This window comes from Asparagus officinalis, chromosome 9, assembly GCF_001876935.1.
Source record: "Asparagus officinalis chromosome 9, Aspof.V1, whole genome shotgun sequence".
NCBI classification, from domain to species: Eukaryota; Viridiplantae; Streptophyta; class Magnoliopsida; order Asparagales; family Asparagaceae; genus Asparagus; species Asparagus officinalis.
Window position 1 is genome coordinate 5,509,480 of NC_033802.1, and position 21,295 is coordinate 5,530,774.

Here is a 21,295-nt window from a genome sequence, read left to right on the forward strand (position 1 = left end):
ATGCAAGTTTGCTGGAGAAAATATTATATATATGATGAGTTAAAATCATATTCTTTCTACGACATGAGATTGATGATATATCATTTATTCATTGTTTTATTGTTGGGTTATTATTAGTTAATGTGAAGCTAACATTACCCAAATAGCCAAACATAATGCGAAACAATATACCTTAGAAGAAGTGGGGGCGACCATTACTTTCTCTTCGAAGCTGTACCAAAAAGCTATAGGTTAATCCCTAGCTAGAGAGAGAGAGAGAGAGAGAGAGGGAGAGAGCAGAAACAACGAGAAGACGTGAGAGCAGAAACAACAAGAAAACGTGAGAGAGGGAGAGAGCGACGACATAGAACCCTAAGAGAGAGGGAGAGGGAAGAAGAGAGAGAGAAAGGAGAGGCAAATACTAGCAATAGAGAGGAGAGAGTCAGAGAGGGAGGCGGAGAACAGAAATAGTGAGAAGAGAGAGGGATAGAGTGACGGCACAGAAACAAAACTCTAAGAGAGAGAGAGGGAAGGGGGGAGAGAGACAGAGAGAGTGACAGAGTGACGCAGAAAAAAAAGACGGGAGAGCAACGCAAAAAAGAGAGACAGATGTGTCATTTTAAGAGCGACGCAAAAAAGAGCGACGCAGAAAAGCGCATGGGCAGTTGGCTCCTGTAGAACGTTCAACTTTCATCAGCTTTGTGAGACTCCAACGATGGACCATTTTAGGGACCGCTGAGGTGTCATTTTATTGTCACTCCACGTGTTTGAATCTTACAGTTCACAAGCAAAGTTCCTTTTTTACCTAGTTTCTATTTGTCCCCATATATTTTTTAGCCAACAGATTGTTTTTTTGGGTTTTTAAACTAACAATTAAAATAAAAATAGAATTTTCTTGGAAATTTTGTCTCAAAAGCAGCATTAAACTTATTAGTTTTAGGGAAAAAAATTAAACTACTCTTTATTTATGATAACGAGACTATGATTAGTACAATTTGGGTTCTTAAAAAAATATGCTTTCAACATTATTCAAAAAGCCCCTAACTTTTATATTCTTTGTTATTAGTTTATTAGCAGTACAACTGAGAAAATATAGTTTTATCCATAAATTAACAAATTCGAAACCAAATATTAAACCATTATTTTTTAATTTTGTTCATGCTAATACTGCAACAAGCAAGGGTGAATTATGCTTTTTTATAAAACTATATTAAGGTTTTTAGAAGAAAATAATGACTCACTACAACGCTTATGATTTCGAATTTTATTTTACGACCCTAAGCTGACTCCAATCTTTACTTATTGGAATTCCTTGTGGAAAAAAAATCTGCGTCAAAATTAAGAAAAAGTAATGGTCAAATAACAAATATTTAAATAGACTAAAAAATACAGGAATACAAAACATAAGCCACATATATAACTCTACAACATTCCTCCTTCGAAGCTGTACCAAAATGCTTTAGGTTAAACCCTAGCTAGAGAGAGGGAGAGCAAAAACATCAAGAAGACGTGAGAGCAGAAATAGCGAGAAGATGTTAGAGAGGGAGAGAGCAACGACACATAACCCTAAGAGAGAGGGAGAGGGAAGAAGAGAGCAAGTAGGAGAAGCAAAGACTAGAAATAGAGAAGAGAGAGAGAGAGGGAGAGAGCGACGGGGTAGAAACAAAACCTTAAGAGAAGGAGAGGGAAGGGGGGAGAGAGACGGAGAGTGACAGAGTGACGCAGAAGAGAGAGTGACGTGAGAGACGGAGAGCGTTGGGGCTGCTAAAACACCCGTTGGGGCAAATCGCGCTGGGGCTAACTTTGCCCCAACGGTTACAATCGTTTAGGCAAGAAAATTTTATTTTCTAATTTTAAAAAATAAGAAAATGCATCGCTCTTAAAATAACCTCTCTATCTTTTCTGCGTCGTTGCTAAAACACCCGTTGGAGCTGACTTTGTCCCAACGGTTACAATCGTTGGGGCAAGAAAATTTTATTTTCTAATTTTAAAAAAATAAAAAAAACGCATCGCTCTTAAAATAACACCTCTATCTTTTTTGCGTCGCTCTCTGTTCTCTGCCTTTCTTTTCTGCGTTGCTCTGTCACTTTCTGTCTCTCTCCCCTCTCCCTCCCTCTCTCTTAGGGTTTTGTTTTTGCGTCGTCACTCTCCCTCTCTTTTCTCATTATTTCTACTCGCCGCCTCCCTCTCTCCGACTCTCTCCTCTCTATTTCTAGTCTTTGCCTCTCCTGCTTTCTCTCTTCTTCCCTCTCCCTCAGGGTTTTGTGTCGTCGCTTTCTCCCTCTCTCTCACGTCTTCTCGCTGCTTCTGCTCTCACATCTTCTCATTGTTTCTGCTCTCTCTAGCTAGGGTTTAGCTTATAGGTTTTTGAGCCGTCTTCGAAGAGAAAGAAATGGCCGCCCCCACTTTTTCTATGGTATATTGTTTCACATTATGTTTGGCTATTTGGGTAATGTTAGCTTCACATAAACTAATAATAACCCAATAATAAATTAACGAATAAATGATATATTACCAATCCCATGTCGTAAAAAGAATGTGGTTTTAACTTATCATATATATAATATTTTCTTCGGCAAACTTACATCGGCCGTAATGAGAAAGAGTTTTCTGAGATTCCGAAGTAGATTTAGATAACAATTTGTTATATAATAGAGTTTTTGAGATTTATACCCCTCAAATTGAAGGTAGTTTTTAAATTTGCCCTCCATATTATTGTATATCTAAATTTGCCCATTCAATTGTTTATTTCATGATGATGCTTTGCAAAATTTTCTTTTATAACCAAATATATATTGTCCTTCGATTTATGTTTCTGATCTTTATGTATTTTATCCTACTTTAGCTGGTTCACTGTTATGGCGGGAGATGTGAAGGAGGAAAGCTGTAGGGTTATATATGTGGCTTATGTTTTTTATTCCTATGTCTTTTTAGTCTCTTTAAATATTTGTTATTTGACCATTTCTTTTTCTTGATTTTGACGCAAACTTCTTTTTCACAAGAAATTCCAACAAGTAAAGATTGGAGTCAGCTTAGTGTCCTAAATGAAGTTCAAAAGCAGAAGAGTTGTAGCAAGTCATTATTTGCTTCTAAAAAACTTATTTATAAACAAGTATATTTCACCTTAGTTTGCTATTAGCGTGAACAAAATTTAAAAATAATGGTTTAATTATTTAGTTTGGAATTTTTTAATTTATGGATAAAACTATTTTTTCTCAATTGTATTACTAATAAACTAATAAGAAAGAATATAATAGTTAGAAGAAGGAGGGAGGGAGGGAGGGAGGGAAGGAGGGGAGGGAGAGGGAGGCGAAGAGTAGAAATAGAAAGGAGAGAAAGAGAGAGAGAGTGTGTGTGTGAGAGAGAGAGAGAGAGAGAACGACGCAGAAAAAGAGAGTAGCGCCTGAGCAGTTGGTTCCTGTAGATCTAGGTACGTACAACAACTTTTGCCAGAATTGTGTGTGAGACTCCTACAATTGACCACTGTAAGGATCGCTTAGGTGGAATTTTGGTGTCCCTTTGTGTTGTTTTTCTAAGATTTTTTTTCTTAACTAACAATTAAAATAAAAACGGAATTTTGTTGGAAAGTTTGTCTCAAAAGCAGCATTAAAATGATTGATTTTAGGAAAAGAACTAAGCTACTCGAGTAATATAACTGTGTTATAATTTTAATAATAATAATTAAAAAAAGCAAATGAACTGATTATAGATAAACATGGATAAAAATATTAATCTACCATATTAAAAAGTAAAAATTAATTGTTCTTCATTTAATATGATTTATTTTTGTAAATAATGTTAAAAAAGATAAAGAAACGTGGCGTGTTGAGAGGTTATCAAGTGGAAAAAACTTTGATTATTGTTTTAGCATTGATCGTTATTATAAATGGATAATAAATTATAGGTATAGTACATACCATTGGTTTGTTTAAAATCTAGCAAGCATATGTACTCCACATGAATTATAATTATATGCCTAGAAATAACAAAATTTATTTAGTAAGTATAAGATGTTGCTGGCCCATTTTCATAAATATCATGTTCTTGAGACTAAATTGTCAAAGTCGATTAAAAAAAGTTGGTGCAAATAAGCTATAATGAATCACAAATAACCTAGGCTAACAATTCAGTGCAAATATGCTATATCAGACAGAAAAATTATCTTGTGTCTAACATTCTAGAAGACTGAAAGATATGTTTCGTCTTTTGAAGTACCGAGATTAGTAGACAATCTTCTAATTATTTTGGTGATCTAAAATTTTATATATTTATATGAAGGTGTTAGTGTCTATTATTTATTTAAATGTGTGCTAATATGAGAGTGTTAATTAAGTGTTGTATGATTTTTCATCAAAGGACTGGCTAACTACATAATTAAGTGTTGTATCATTGTTCATCAAATGACTGACTAACTACATAATTAAGTATTGTATCATTATTCATCAAAGGATTGACTATCTACATTTGTTATGTGAGAATCTCACATAGAAATTCAATGTAGCTAAGTTAATACTTCTAATTGCATTAGGGTATTATTAATTGTGAGAATCTCACATAGAAATTCAATGTAGCTAAGTTAATACTTCTAATTGCATTAGGGTATTATTAATTTAATTATTTTAAAGGCGTACAAATGAGTAGCTAAGTTAATACTTCTAATTGCATTAGGGTATTATTAATTTAATTATTTTAAAGGCGTACAAATGAGTAATAAATCAATTAATGACTCATATCCTTCTCGCATTTTTTTAATTGAGAGAGAGAAAGTAAAGAGAGTGAGGGGGGAGAGAGGGGATAGGACAAAGATATTTTCCTTAAATCACCAGACAAATCTTAAAGTGAGAGAAAAAGTGGTTGGGGAGGGGGGCACAGATAGGACAAGGTATTTCCCTTGACCATATTACTAACATCATAATAGCACAACAGTTATTAATCTAGGGGCCTTACCATTTTGATATCCATGTGCTCGATGTAAATAATCAGTATTACTATTGTAGTAATCTAATATCATAGTAGCACAACATGTATTAGTCTAGGGGCCTTACCATTTTGATATCTATGTGCTCGATGTAAATAATCCGCATTAATGTGAAATTTCTAGGTTATAATGTATGAGTTAATTTATACGGTTATTTTCACTCACCCTCTCTCTTCCAAGTCCCAATCCACTTGGCTGAGGTAGAATCTCAATTATTCCCTTAATTTATGGTTATTTACATTAATAGGCATTTAAATACCTGACCTTGAGACATTAATAGACATCTAACATAACCATTACAATTGGAGGCCATTGATTAAAGACAATCATCTAATATGGAAAAATAGTTTTAATTATCAAATTAATATAAGAAAATAGAAAATCACAAAAACTAGAAGAAAAACTAGAAATTTCTTCTAACTAAGAAAAACTAGAAATTGAATATGCAGTAAGAGGTGTAGCAGTGACTATGTTTAGAAATTTGAAGAAAAATGGAAATTACAAAAAAGTGTCTTTTAATAACAATATTTCATTTTTTTTGAATTTGAACCATGATGAATAATTGAATTATTAGTATAATATACTTTTTAAGTGAAATTTGTGCGCTAATATTTTGATAGACTATGATTTTAAAGAAGTTTGTGATTTCAAAGTTTCTGCGGAATAAAGGTGTATTTTCACTCGCATAGTAAAAAAGGGTTGTTTTACCCTTTTTCTTCAAATTCACATGTATTTTACTGCTCCCAGTTTTGACTAAAAGTAGACAATTTAATTTTTACTATTTTCAAATTGTTAATAAGAACAAACATGTTTGAATAATGAAAAAAATGAGAACAAACAGCTTCATAATGAAATAAGAACAAACAAGTTTTTAAATAAATTAACAAATAGTTATCTTATCAATATACATTAATTTTATAATTTTCTAATTTCTCAACAATATTTCTTATGTATAACTCCCTGTCCCTGATGTTGCAAAAGGCTCAACCAAATTTTTTTAATAAAGCAGAGCATTTGTTTACTTCACTGACTGTGAGAGGAGTCTTATATAATAATAATAAAAGAAATTCAACCTCATCCTTTTTTATTGTCGATTGATGCGAGTTTTAAGACTAAATAGAGAGGAGAGAGTGAGAGAGAGGGGAGGCGGAGAGCAGAAATAGCGAGAATAGAGAGGGAGAGAGCGATGGTGCAGAAACAAAACCCTAATAGAGGGGGAAGGGGGGAAGAGAGAGACAAAGAGCGACGCAAAAAAGAGAGAAAGAGGAGAGCGACGCAGAAAAGAGAGACGAAGATGTCATTTTAAGAGCAACGCAGAAAAGAGCGACGTAGAAAAGCGCTTGGGTAGTTGGCTCCTGTAGAATGTACAACTACTTTCGCCAGCTTTGTGAGATTCCAACGATGGACCAATTTAGGGACCGCCGAAGTGTCATTTTATTGTCACTCCACGTGTTTGAATCTTACAGTGCACAAGCGATGTTTTCCCCCTAGTTTGTATTTGTCCCCATATATTTTTTAGCCAACGGATTGCTTTTATCGGGTTTTTTTAAAATAACAATTAAAATAAAAATAGAATTTTGTTAGAAATTGTCCCAAAAGATGCATTAAACTGATTAGTTTTAGGAAAAAAAATTAAACTACTCTTTATTTATGATAACCAGACTATGATTAGTACAATTGAGTTACAATTTTAATAATAATAATTAAAAAAAATGAGCGGATTATAGATTAACATGGATAAGAATACTAAATTACCTTTTCCAAATGTAAAAATTTAATGTTTTGTTCCATTTAATGCGATCTATTTTTAAAAATAATTTTAAAAAAGATAAATAAACATGGTGTATGAAGAGTTTGTCAAGTTATTTCTTTAGCATTAATCATTATTATAAACAGATTACAAATAATAGATATGTTATATATATTTTTTGTTTAAAATCTAGCAAGCACATGTACACCATGACATTATTTATAATTAAATGCCTAAAAATAAAAATATTCTTAGTGTCTTCTTAAAATGGTCCATTGAAGTCTCACAAAGCTGGCAAAAGTTGTTGTACGTTCTGCAGGAGCCAACTGCCTAGGCGCTTGTCTGCGATGCTCTTTTCTGCGTCGCTCTTAAAATGACACCTCTGCCTCTCTTTTTTGCGTCGCTCTCTCCACTTTCTCTCTTTTTTGCGTCGCTCTCTCTGTCTCTCTCTCTCCCCCTTCCCTCTCTCAAATAAGGTTTTGTTTCTGCGTTGTCGCGCTCTCTCTTCTCGTTATTTCTGCTCTCTGCCTCCCCATCTCTCAGACTCTCCTCTATTTATAGTCTTAAAACTCGCAACAATCCACAATAGGCAAGGATGATGTTGAATTTTTTTATTATTATTATATAGAACTCACTGTCAATGAAGTAGACAAATGCTCTGCTTTATTAAAAAAAAGTTGGTTAAGCCTTTTGCAACATCAGTGGCATGGAGTTATATATGAGAAATATTGTTGAGAAATTAGAAAATTATAAAATTAATGTATACTGATAAGGTAACTATTTGTTAATTTATTTAAACTTGTTTGTTCTTATTTCATTATGAAGTTGCTTGTTCTTATTTTTTTAATAATTTAAACATGTTTCTTCTTATTAACAATTTAAAAATAGTGAAAATTAAATTTTGTCTACTTTTAGTTAAAACTGGAAAGATTAAAATACATGTGAATTTGAAGAAAAAGGGTGAAGCAACCCTTTTTTACTATGCGAGAGAAAACACACATTTATTCCGAAAAAACTTTGAAATACAATTGTAAGGGATATGGTATTAGCAAAGTTTGGTAATGCTGAAAATTTGCAAAATACAATTGGTGGTTGCTACTCAAATGGAAAAGTTCAGATATCTTCTATATACAGAGCCTTATCTCAATCATCTACATTCATTTGTTTTATAGTTAATCAATCACTCCAGGCTGTTAACACAAGAGAGACTGTGCAGGATGAGAATATTGAACACAAATCAATGTGTTCTATGTTCAAATCAAAATTTGGAAACAAGCAAGCATCTCTTTTTCGATTGTCAAATTTCAGTTTATATTTGGAACAGAATGATGGATTGGTTGCAGTATACTTGGAGTCTTGCAGCTGGAATAACATTATTAATTGATATTGCATTAACCTTAAGGGGAAAGGTTTTATGAAGAAAGTGAAGAGGATGGCTCTATCAGTTACAACATACTTAATTTGGGAAGAAAGAAACTTGAGAATATTCCAAAGGAAGAGTCAAGGGCCTGATCAAGTGTTTCGAGCAGTGAAATTCTTCATCTTCTCAAAAATTTTGAATGAGGATATACCACAATATTTGAAAGAGAAGAATGAGAGTTTGTAAACTTTTTGTTAATAGGTTACCAGTTTGAGAACTGGATCTTATGATGTATTCACAAATTTCACAATTTGGAAAATGAATAAACTTTATTTCATTGACAAAAAAAACTTTGAAATCACATACTTCTTTAAAATCATAGTCTATCAAAATATTAGTGCACAAATTCCACTTAAAAGCACAAATTTCACTTAAAAGTATGTTATACTAATAATTCAATTACATGGTTCAAATTCAAAAAAAAAAAAGAAATATTGTTTCTGCTCTCTCCCTAGCTAGGGTTTAGCTTATAGCTTTTTGGTACGACTTCTATGAGAAAGAAATGGCCGCCCCCACTTCTTCTATGGTATATTGTTTCACATTATGTTTGGCTATTTGGGTAATGTTAGCTTCACATGAACTAATAATAACCCAACAATAAAACAATGAATAAATGATATATTACCAATCCCATGTCGTAGAAAGAATGTGGTTTTAATTCATCATATATATAATATTTTCTCCGACAAACTTACATCGGTCGTAATAGGAAAGAGTTTTCTGAGATTCTGAAGTAGATTTAGACAACAATTTGTTATATAATAGAGTTTTTGAGATTATACCCCTCAAATTGAAGGTAGTTTATAAATTTGCCCTCCATATTATTGTATATCTAAATTTGCCCATTCATTTGTTTATTTCATGATGTTGTTTTGCAAAACTATCTTTTATGACCAAATATATATTGTCATTCGATTTATGTTTCTGATCTTTATGTATTTTATCCTACTTTATCCAGTCTATCGTTGGAGTCTCACAAAGTTGACGAATGTTGTACGTTTTGTGGGAGCCAACTGCATAGGCGCTTTTCTACATCGCTCTTTTCTGTGTCGCTCTTAAAATGACACCTTTGTCTCTCTTTTCTGCATCACTCTGTCTCCTCTTTGTCTTTCATTTCTGTGTCGCTTTCTCACTCTCTTTGTCTCTCTCTCCCCTCTTCCCCCTTTCTCTTAAGGTTTTGTTTCTGCACCATCGCTCTCTCTTCTCGCTATTTTTGCTCTCCGCTTCCCCCCTCTCTCAGACTCTCTCCTCTCTATTTATACTCTTAAAACTCGCATCAATCGACAATAGAAAATGATGAGGTTGAATTTCTTTTATTATTATTATATAGGACTCCTCGCTGTTAGTGAAGTAGACAAATGCTCTGATTTATTAAAAAAAAAGTTGGTTGAGCCTTTTGCAACATAAGGGATAGTGAGTTATACATGAGAAATATTGTTGAGAAATTATAAAATTATAAAATTAATGTATATTGATAAGATGACTATTTGTTAATTTATTTAAACTTCTTTATTCTTATTTTATTATGAAGTTGCTTGTTCTCATTTTTTTATTATTTAAACATGTTTGTTCTTATTAACAATTTGAAAATAGTGAAAATTAAATTTTGTCTACTTTTAGTCAAAACTAGGAAGATCAAAATACATGTGAATAAGGCCCCTAGACTAATAACTGTTGTGCTACTATGATATTAGATTACTACAGTAGTAATACTGATTATTTACATTGAACACATGAATATCAAAATGGTAAGTCCCCTAGATTAATAATTGATGTGCTATTATGATGTGCTATTATGATGTTTGTAATGTGTTCAAGGGAAATATGTTGTCCTTTTTGTGCCCCCCTCCCCAACCACTGTAAAGATTTGTCTGATGATTTAAGGAAAATATCTTTGTCCTACCCCATCTCTCCCCCCACTCTTTACTTTTTCTCTCTCAATTTGAAAAATGCGAGAAGAACATGAGTCATTAATTGATTTATTACCCATTTGTACGCCTTTAAAATAATTAAATTAATAATACCCTAATGCAATTAGAAGTATTAACTTAGCTACATTGAATTTCTATGTGAGATTCTCACTTAACAATTCAATTCATTCATAAATTGCTTCTTTCAAATATTACTTAGTTTTCAGAATGCAATTACAAGATTATCTAAACAATATATAGATTGACTATTTTTCTCAGTTGTAATGTAGATAGTCAATCCTTTGATGAATAATGATACAACACTTAATTATGTAGTTAGTCAGTCCTTTGATGAATAATGATACAACACTTAATTAACACTCATATTAGCACACATTTAAATAAATAATAGGACCTAACACCTTCATATAAATATATAAAATTTTGGATCACCAAAATAATTAGAAGATTGTCTACTAATCTCGGTACTTCAAAGACGAAGCATATCTTTCAGTCTTCTAGAATGTTAAACACAAGATAATTTTTCTTTGTCTGATATAGCTTATTTGCATTGAATTGCTAGCCTAGGTTATTTGTGATTCATTGTAGCTTATTTGCACCAACTTTCTTTAATCGGGTTTGATAATTTAGTCTCAAGAACATGATATTTATGAAAATGGACCAGCAACATCTTATACTTACTAAGAAAATGTTGTTATTTCTAGTCATATAATTATAATTCATGTCATGGAGTACATATGCGTGCCAGGTTTTAAACAAACCTATGGGTCTGTACTATACCTATAATTTATTATCTATTTATAATAAGGACCAATGCTAAAACAATAATCAAAGTTTTTTCCACTTGATAACCTCTCAACACACCACGTTTCTTTATCTTTTTAAAATTATTTTCAAAAATAAATCATATTAAATGAAGGAACAATTAATTTTTACTTTTTAATAAGGTAGATTAATATTTTTATCCATGTTTATCTATAATCAGTTCATTTGCTTTTTTAAATTATTATTATTAAAATTATAACTCAGTTATATTAATCAGAGTCTAGTTATCATAAATAAAGAGTAGCTTAGTTCTTTTCCTAAAATCAATCATTTTAATGTTTCTTTTGACACAAACTTCCAACAAAATTCCATTTTTAATTTTTTTGTTAGTTAAGAAAAAAGCTCAGAAAAACAACACAAAGGGACACCAAAATTCCACCTAAGCGATCCCTATAGTGGTCCATTGTAGGAGTCTCACACACAATTCTGGCAAAAGCCATTGTACGTACCTAGATCTGCAGGAACCAACTGCTCAGGCGCTACTCTCTTTTTCTGCGTCGTTCTCTCTCTCTCTCTCTCTCACACACACACTCTCTCTCTCTTTCTCTCCTTTCTATTTCTACTCTTCGCCTCCCTCTCCCTCTCCCTCCCTCTCCTTCCCTCCCTCTCTCTCTAGCTCTCTTCTCTTCTTCTAATGTCGACTGAGGTAGATTTGGACTTTGGGGGTACAAGACCTTCCAAAACCTAAACTGTTACCATATCCACTAGTAACAAATCTACCACCAAACTCTCCAGGATCCCTAGAACCTGGAAGCTTCCAAACCCTCTAGAAGCCTTAGAACCTGTAAAATTCCCAAACTCTCCAGAATCCCTAACGCCTCGTTTGGTACACGGGAATGAAGTCAAGTAAGAATAGAAAGGAATTGATGTGGGAGTAGAATGTTACTTTTTATTCTCATGTTTGGGAGTGATTATAGAATTAAGTGGGAATATCCTTAAGAAGGGTATATCTGAAATTTAGTTTATTATTTTTATTCTCATTTGCGTGAGAATATCAATTCCTTGGTAACTAGGGGTGTTATCGGAGCGGATACGGTTCGGATATGACGTTTACCATATCCATATCCGCTTTTTATAAACGGATACGGATACGGATCACCCTCGGTAAGAAAAAACCTTAACCATATCCGCATTTATCGGAAACGGATACGGTTCGGATATTTAAGAATCGGATCGGATATGATCACGGATATAAACGGATATTCGACATAAATCTATTAGACATATAATCTTCATACAAAACCATCAATTGAAAACTAAAATTGAGCACAAATTTATTAGACATATAATCTTCATCCAAAATCTTCAGTAGCACAACCCAACTAAAAATCCAATTTAACTAAGTTAATTTCTGGCAGCTAAAAATAGTTAATTGCAATGGATCCTTGCAAAAGTCTAAAAGCACTGATAGCCCAAAACAAACTTGTGTAACATAACTGCAGCTACAACTTATTACAATACAGGGTTTATTTTCTCCCATTTCTCAATCATAACTATTTATTGTTATTTGATACACAATTAATATTTATTTTGCATGAGAAATTCGGATTTTTTGTGTAGAAAGCCCCAGGGAGCAGGATTCGCTGTCAACAAGGGCTTAAATTGGCTTAAAAAACAAGTAGACAAAAAACAGTGTCTAGCTAGTAATGTGTACAAATATCTTTGTCAATCTTCATGAAACATCCAGCCGACGACGACTTGTGATTAAATTGACGGTTGATTTTTGTTAAATGGCCCATTTGGAATTTTATAATTTGCAGAAGAGTACGAAAAAACCCCATATCATTGCTTGATCTTGATGTTTCTAGTTTTGTAGTAACTTGATTTGAGAGTTAGGTGCAGCTAAAAATGGTTACCCAATTTACACGAAAAGGTAGAGGAGGCGAGTGGCGACTCAGTCTTCGCTGACTCTTCGCTGGCGAGAAGGTAGAGGAGAAGAGATCGCCGGCTGTGAGATCGCCGGCTGTGAGATCGCCGGAAAATCCCGCCGCTCCGTCGCTGGAGAATCGTGGAGGTGTGGAGCGATTTGAGAGTGGAGGCGGCTTGAGGAGTGAGGGCTGAGGGTGAGTGAGGGCCTAGGGTTTTTTCTTTTTAGTTTTGGTTTTGGGTTAGCGGGTTTGTAACTATAAGATGGGGACCCGATTACCCGAATCACTATTATATTGCGGATATCCGTATCCGCAACCCTCATATCCGTTACCGAATCCGTATCCGAAAAAAAATCCGAAACCATATCCGTATCCGTTACCGTATCCGCCCGGTTTCAAAATTAGCCTACCATATCCGCATCCGTTCGGATACGGATGCGGATCGGTTCGGATATATCCGAACCGTTTGGCACCCCTATTGGTAACTCATTGGGAATAGCAATTCCCACATTAAGTGGGAATTGATGAGGAGTGTGAATGATATTTCTAGCATCAAATTACACAATGTTTGGTAAGCATGAATGAGAGGTTGGAATTACATTCCATTCCCACTCATTCTCGCGTGCCAAACTAGGCGTAAGAACCTGCAAATTTCCCATAGTCTCCAGAACTCCTGGAATCTTCAAATTTTCTAAACGCTCCAAAATTTCCGGAATACCTTTTCAGTTTGATCCTGGAGTCCTAACAAATGAACCGAAACAATCCGACCCAACATATTAACCTTAACCACCCATCAGGCCTGATGAAGGGCAACCATGAGAACTTCCAAAGAGTGAAGTGCTACCATATCCACCACCATGGTTAAAACCACCCATCCGACCACCACCAATGTGACCACCACCAAATGAATCAGTTTGATCCTGGAGTCCTAACAAATGAACCAAAACAATCCGACCCAACAGATTAACCTAAACCACCCATCAGGCGTGATGAAGGGCAATCATGAGGCCTTCCAAAGAGTGAAGTGCTACCATATCCACCACCATGGTTAAAACCACCCATCCGACCCTCACCAATGTGACCACCACCAAATGAGTCATATCTTCCTCCAAGCATGCCACCACCCTCTACTGTAATTGTCGGAAACTGAAAATGCACTTATAAGAGAATGATAAGTAAAAAAAGTACGGAATCACACAACACGTAAATGCAATGCTTGTATTAACACTAGTTCAATGTAGGGGCTAAAAATGAATCAAACTGAATGGAATACTTACAGAGTAATATAAGCTTCTACATAGCTAAAAGATGGAAATATATAACAGATATCCAGGGTAATTGAGATTCTAATGCCTACTAAAGGTAAAATCTTCATTTGTGGTTCAACCTATACTTACAATTTTAAATTTATATATAACATTATTTATTTTTTAATTAAATGTTATCGTTCCAGGATAACCAGATCTTCAGAAGCAAACATGTACTGGATATTGCACAAAACAGATATAAGATAGAGCAATGGGTTAATGGTGGATCAACTAAATTTATAAAATTCTGATTTCTGTTGTAAAGTAGTCTACCTGACTCCCAAAACTATGTCCATCTAATGGCATTTTGAATTATTTATAATGTTGATGTTTTCAGTGGTTGCTTTAAGTTCACATATTACCTAGGTTACTCAGATGACGTTTTGTATGCCGTGTCTATCATGTCGGACGTGGATTCTCCGCGGACACGCCCATGGACACGCCCATGGACACGTGTGGTTCAAAGAAAATCCCAGTCGATTGACCTATTGCTTATACCTAAACTAGTTTGGTAATTTTGGGTTCAGTACAAATCGATTTTTATCCCGAAAACTGAAACTCATTACTTAAATAATTGAAAAATACCTTTCGTATTATTCCATGTGATCATAACTAAACGTTTATTGTTAAACCTTATTCTTAGTTTGATTTAACTTGATTTTAAAAAAATTTAAATAATAGATAGAAACATAGAAATATTATGGGTATTTTCATTCAATATTTGATATAATTGAAAATTTATATATACCCTACATTTAATAATTTTTTCGTGTCCCCGTCTCCTACATTTAACAAATTTGATGTGTCCCATGTCCATATCTGTGTCGGCGTCTGTATCCATATCTGTGTCGGCATCTGTATCCATATCTGTGTCGGCATCTGTATGCATATTTGCGTCCATGTTACATAGTATAATGCTCTATATTTTGGTCAAACTCAATCTCTAAAGAGAAGCAGAAAATGCTTGGATTAACAATGGGGAAATTTCACCTGACTAAAAAACAATTAACTTTGTATTTGTGGCAATTTGTAATATTTCTTTGCTTAGAACTCTGCATTAGAATTTGTTTATTCTCCTAAATTTTATTAATCCATTCCCTGAATCTCTCTAAATGTATTACAAATTATATCTCCAGGAAGCACATTCTTGTTACTGGAAGGCTAGGTGGCATGGGTATGACTATGGGTATTGGTGCGTGGGTATAACGGGACACATCAAATTTGTAAAAGATAGGGTATGGGGACACGACTATATATATGCACCTTATGTATATTTATGTGTTAAAGTTAGCAATTTACATAAGATCAATATTATTTTTTTATTTACATAAGATCAATAAAAAAGAATAGATGTGAAGTGTAGAATATACATCTAGCAAGTGTACGAGGAATGTTTTAAATTAGTGCATGTATTATATAATTGAGTATACACCCAATCAAACATGCGCATATATACAATAAGCTCCCGTGAGGTTTGCGTATGTGTACAGGTATAGGTAAGTGTACGTATCGGATGTGGGTATGGCTTCCTAATAGAAGTACCCAGGTAACATAGTAGAAAGGTAATTAGTTTTTAATTCTAGTCAAATCGAATATGAATGCAGTTTGCATAATCTTTTAAATGGATCATTTTCAATATAGTAAATTCATACAACGATGTCTTAAATTTATCAGTATACATCTATGTTACAGGTACTTCTATAACTATATCCGTACCGGACACGTACCTGACACTTTTTCGTACCCAAACTTCATGTTCATGGACACTTCTTGAATATATGAATGCATTTAGTTCAACATGTACTCAATTATACGATACATGTGCTAATTTAAAACACTTGTCAAACACATCTTGGACGTATGGCTTACACTTCACATCCGTTTCTTGAAAATAGTTAGATATGGGTCCGGTTCATTTTAGTCCATATCTAAGTTCAAAACTATATAATTAAAGGGTCGTTTGGATGTCTAATAAAAAGGAGTAGTTTCCAATTTATGATAATCAATATGATAAAAGAAACTTAAAAATGTGATCGGAATTTTAATTCTATTGACACATGAAGCAGGAAAAAATGATCTCATGTAGGTGAACCCGTCGTGGTTTGACCCTTCATCCACTCGTATCAATTTTAACGGTTTCGAATGAATAGAACTTTTTACATGGCTCGACGGAGGGTCAACTTGCAGATGTCTACAGACGAGTAGGAGGCAATTTCATAAACCCGACATCGACCAACAATGGTCAAATTCATGTAGATCAGGTATTAATTAGTAAAACATTTATTATTCATGGTATATACACTTATGCTCGTTATTTCCTTTAGGTGAGAGTGAGAAGTCATTGCCCTCGTTCCCTGCAATGCCAACATTATATCCCCTTACTGGTACTAATTAGTAAATATTTATTATTTATGATATATGCATATATACTCATTAGGTGAGAGTGGGGAGCAGCCACCCTCCTTTATTAACTTGTACATGCTAATAGATCGACCTGTTAAATATTTTGGTAATCCCCTTTCTTTTTCATAGTTTCCTTGTGAGAAACTCAAAAAGAAATATCTAGCATTGATGTTATTTCTCACGTAGATATATGGTCACAAAGCTTTATCAAATTAAAATGATTTTAGGATTTTTCTTTATACATTAAATGATTTATTAACTTACAGTTTTGCACTTTTACATTACTAATATATTTGTTTTTCTTCCTGGCTTCGTAGGAAATGAAGTTTACAAGAAGAAAGGCCGTAAGGGAGTGAGCTAAGAAAGAAATTACTAAGGGTTATCATGTCAGTGTAAATAAAAAAATGGGCTTCCAACTAGAGAATGGGCTAACATATTTACTTCATATCTTGGATGATTAGCACGAAGGAGTGATGATGTCATCGGAACACCAGTTGTAGGAATGGATCAGCCACCAATGATGGGGATGAGGATACGACGAGGATGAAGATCTCAATTAGTGAGTTTTATCATTTTGTATCTTGGACATACTTGTATGGGAGATATATACTTCTGCATCTCGACTATTTGTAGTACTTTATATATCCTAGATTTGTTTGTGGGGATTGTGACATGTTTGTTGGATTTTGTAAAATTTTATATCCTAGACTTGTTTGTGGGTACTATGATTATGTTCCTATTGTAGGCATTTTGTGGATTTATCTTGTTTGATTGGATTGTGAAATTTCGATCTTTTGTATTGTGTATCTTGGATGTATGAGAAAGGGTTGTGAAATTTCAATCTTTTGTATTGTGTATCTTGGATGTATGAGAAATATAGTCTGTGAATTATGGATGTACTTTACTGGGCTTTGGTACATGTAGATTGTGGTGATTTTGACAAGTATGATGAAAATATTGTATTTGTTGATGAATTGCGTATATTTTCCATTGAAGTATCGCATACAGGAAAATGTGTATTTTATATTAATGAAATTGTGAATTTTCAGCAATCCCCCCACCCTCTAGATTGTATGCATTATTGATGGCAGGCCCATCAAGGATGCACATTCTTGATGGATATGCATTGTTTACGGTAAAATGCGCATCCTTGACGGGAGTCAAGGATGCACGTCAACAAATTATAACTTATGAAAAAACTCCATGTTTGCTTGCATCTATTGGATAATGATTCATGCCATGATTTGCTTTATTAAATGTGAAATAGAGAAAGAAAGCAGGTAAATTCGACAGTCACTTCATATTTAGCCAGCAACAGTAATATTAGCAGAGTTAGATGAGTTGACACAATTATGAAGTTAAATTTAAATTGTCACTTATAATATACATATATATATATATGCTTGCATCTATTGGATAATGATTCATGCCATGATTTGCTTTATTAAATGTGAAATAGAGAAAGAAAGCAGGTAAATTCGACAGTCACTTCATATTTAGCCAGCAACAGTAATATTAGCAGAGTTAGATGAGTTGACACAATTATGAAGTTAAATTTAAATTGTCACTTCTAATATATATATATATATATATGGAACGAATCGAGAGGGGATTTTGGCTTTGGTCCTAACTGTTTAAAGGTTTGACCAAGATGGGAATTTGAGACGATCCTAACTGTTTAAAGGTTTGATCGTTCAATTTGTGGACCTCTCGTTCATGGAACGAATCGAGAGGGGATTTTGGCTTTGGTCCTAACTGTTTAAAGGTTTGACCAAGATGGGAATTTGAGACGATCCTAACTGTTTAAAGGTTTGATCGTTCAATTTGTGGACCTCTCGTTCATGGAACGAATCGAGAGGGGATTTTGGCTTTGGTCCTAACTGTTTAAAGGTTTGACCAAGATGGGAATTTGAGACGATCCTAACTGTTTAAAGGTTTGATCGTTCAATTTGTGGACCTCTCGTTCATGGAACGAATCGAGAGGGGATTTTGGCTTTGGTCCTAACTGTTTAAAGGTTTGACCAAGATGGGAATTTGAGACGATCCTAACTGTTTAAAGGTTTGATCGTTCAATTTGTGGACCTCTCGTTCATGGAACGAATCGAGAGGGGATTTTGGCTTTGGTCCTAACTGTTTAAAGGTTTGACCAAGATGGGAATTTGAGACGATCCTAACTGTTTAAAGGTTTGATCGTTCAATTTGTGGACCTCTCGTTCATGGAACGAATCGAGAGGGGATTTTGGCTTTGGTCCTAACTGTTTAAAGGTTTGACCAAGATGGGAATTTGAGACGATCCTAACTGTTTAAAGGTTTGATCGTTCAATTTGTGGACCTCTCGTTCATGGAACGAATCGAGAGGGGATTTTGGCTTTGGTCCTAACTGTTTAAAGGTTTGACCAAGATGGGAATTTGAGACGATCCTAACTGTTTAAAGGTTTGATCGTTCAATTTGTGGACCTCTCGTTCATGGAACGAATCGAGAGGGGATTTTGGCTTTGGTCCTAACTGTTTAAAGGTTTGACCAAGATGGGAATTTGAGACGATCCTAACTGTTTAAAGGTTTGATCGTTCAATTTGTGGACCTCTCGTTCATGGAACGAATCGAGAGGGGATTTTGGCTTTGGTCCTAACTGTTTAAAGGTTTGACCAAGATGGGAATTTGAGACGATCCTAACTGTTTAAAGGTTTGATCGTTCAATTTGTGGACCTCTCGTTCATGGAACGAATCGAGAGGGGATTTTGGCTTTGGTCCTAACTGTTTAAAGGTTTGACCAAGATGGGAATTTGAGACGATCCTAACTGTTTAAAGGTTTGATCGTTCAATTTGTGGACCTCTCGTTCATGGAACGAATCGAGAGGGGATTTTGGCTTTGGTCCTAACTGTTTAAAGGTTTGACCAAGATGGGAATTTGAGACGATCCTAACTGTTTAAAGGTTTGATCGTTCAATTTGTGGACCTCTCGTTCATGGAACGAATCGAGAGGGGATTTTGGCTTTGGTCCTAACTGTTTAAAGGTTTGACCAAGATGGGAATTTGAGACGATCCTAACTGTTTAAAGGTTTGATCGTTCAATTTGTGGACCTCTCGTTCATGGAACGAATCGAGAGGGGATTTTGGCTTTGGTCCTAACTGTTTAAAGGTTTGACCAAGATGGGAATTTGAGACGATCCTAACTGTTTAAAGGTTTGATCGTTCAATTTGTGGACCTCTCGTTCATGGAACGAATCGAGAGGGGATTTTGGCTTTGGTCCTAACTGTTTAAAGGTTTGACCAAGATGGGAATTTGAGACGATCCTAACTGTTTAAAGGTTTGATCGTTCAATTTGTGGACCTCTCGTTCATGGAACGAATCGAGAGGGGATTTTGGCTTTGGTCCTAACTGTTTAAAGGTTTGACCAAGATGGGAATTTGAGACGATCCTAACTGTTTAAAGGTTTGATCGTTCAATTTGTGGACCTCTCGTTCATGGAACGAATCGAGAGGGGATTTTGGCTTTGGTCCTAACTGTTTAAAGGTTTGACCAAGATGGGAATTTGAGACGATCCTAACTGTTTAAAGGTTTGATCGTTCAATTTGTGGACCTCTCGTTCATGGAACGAATCGAGAGGGGATTTTGGCTTTGGTCCTAACTGTTTAAAGGTTTGACCAAAATGGGAATTTGAGACGATCCTAACTGTTTAAAGGTTTGATCGTTCAATTTGTGGACCTCTCGTTCATGGAACGAATCGAGAGGGGATTTTGGCTTCGGTCCTAACTGTTTAAAGGTTTGACCAAATGGGTTTTGTGAGGGAAGATTGATCTAACGAAGTGATCGAATCTCATCTCAGCAAAAGAGTGTTCGAAAATCATAATAGGAGCTTAGTATTTATCATTCTGTCCATAATAATCGGGTTATCCCTAAGAATATTATATTTAACATTCTTCCAGGAACTTCCCATTACATGAATTATCGACCCCCAGCTTTCTTTGTAAAACTGGGTATAACGAGGAGTACGTTAACCTCAGTCATATGTTCGGGTTATCCTTAAGAATATAGGATTCTCCAGGAACTTCCCGTTAAGGAAAGGAAATAGTTTAGACTCATATACCTTTTGGAGTATCGAGGAGCAGTTTATACTCGTATACTTTTCGGAGTGAGGGGAAACAGTTTATACTCGTGTACCCAATGGAGTTATATGGTCGTCTTTACTCGACTTCTTTCGCCGTTATGACGCCGGAGTCAATTAATGCTTGGATTTTATTTTTGAGTCCGAAGCAAATCTCAGTGGGATGAAGAACCCTTCTGTGGTACGCACAGTAATTTGGATCCGTAATCATTTTAGCACCATCCTGATCTTTAATAGGTGGTAGCTCGATTTTGTCATTAGCGAGGAGGTATTCCAAGATGGCTGGAGCTTCATCATCCTCGAAAGAATATTCCTTTTGAAACCTCGGATCGAGAGTCGCATTCTCAATGATTGCAGATGTCATTGGTTGGGCTCTCTCAGCTTTCTTTCTTTTAAGAAAGTGCTCAGCTTGTTCACCCCGAGATTTTAACTCCTTCCAAGTTGTGGATGGCACGACCCCCAGAGCTTCCAGGACATCGATGGAGAGGTTATTGTGACATGTTGAACTCCTCCGTGATAGGATCTCTGCAATTCATTGCTTTGTTACGGAAACGTTTGACAAAATTGTCAACTGACTCTCCGTCTTTTTGCTTCTCATCTAGAAGGGTTCCGATTGACACTTCGGTGTCATCATCGAAGAAATTGCTGAGGAACAAACTTTCCATGTCATCCCAGCAATTGATGCTCCCTGGCTTGAGCCGTCGGTACCAATCGAAGGCGGGCCCAC

General features: G+C 34.9%; 1 long non-coding RNA gene across 1 annotated transcript in view; it reads left to right on the plus strand.

Moving 5' to 3' along the window:
- LOC109823921 overlaps positions 1–17,207 on the plus strand; it is a 21,757-nt gene extending 4,550 nt beyond the window's left edge. The window contains exon 4 of the long non-coding RNA XR_002242506.1: positions 16,779–17,207. This is a non-coding gene — a long non-coding RNA (uncharacterized LOC109823921). The remainder of the gene's footprint in view (positions 1–16,778) is intronic.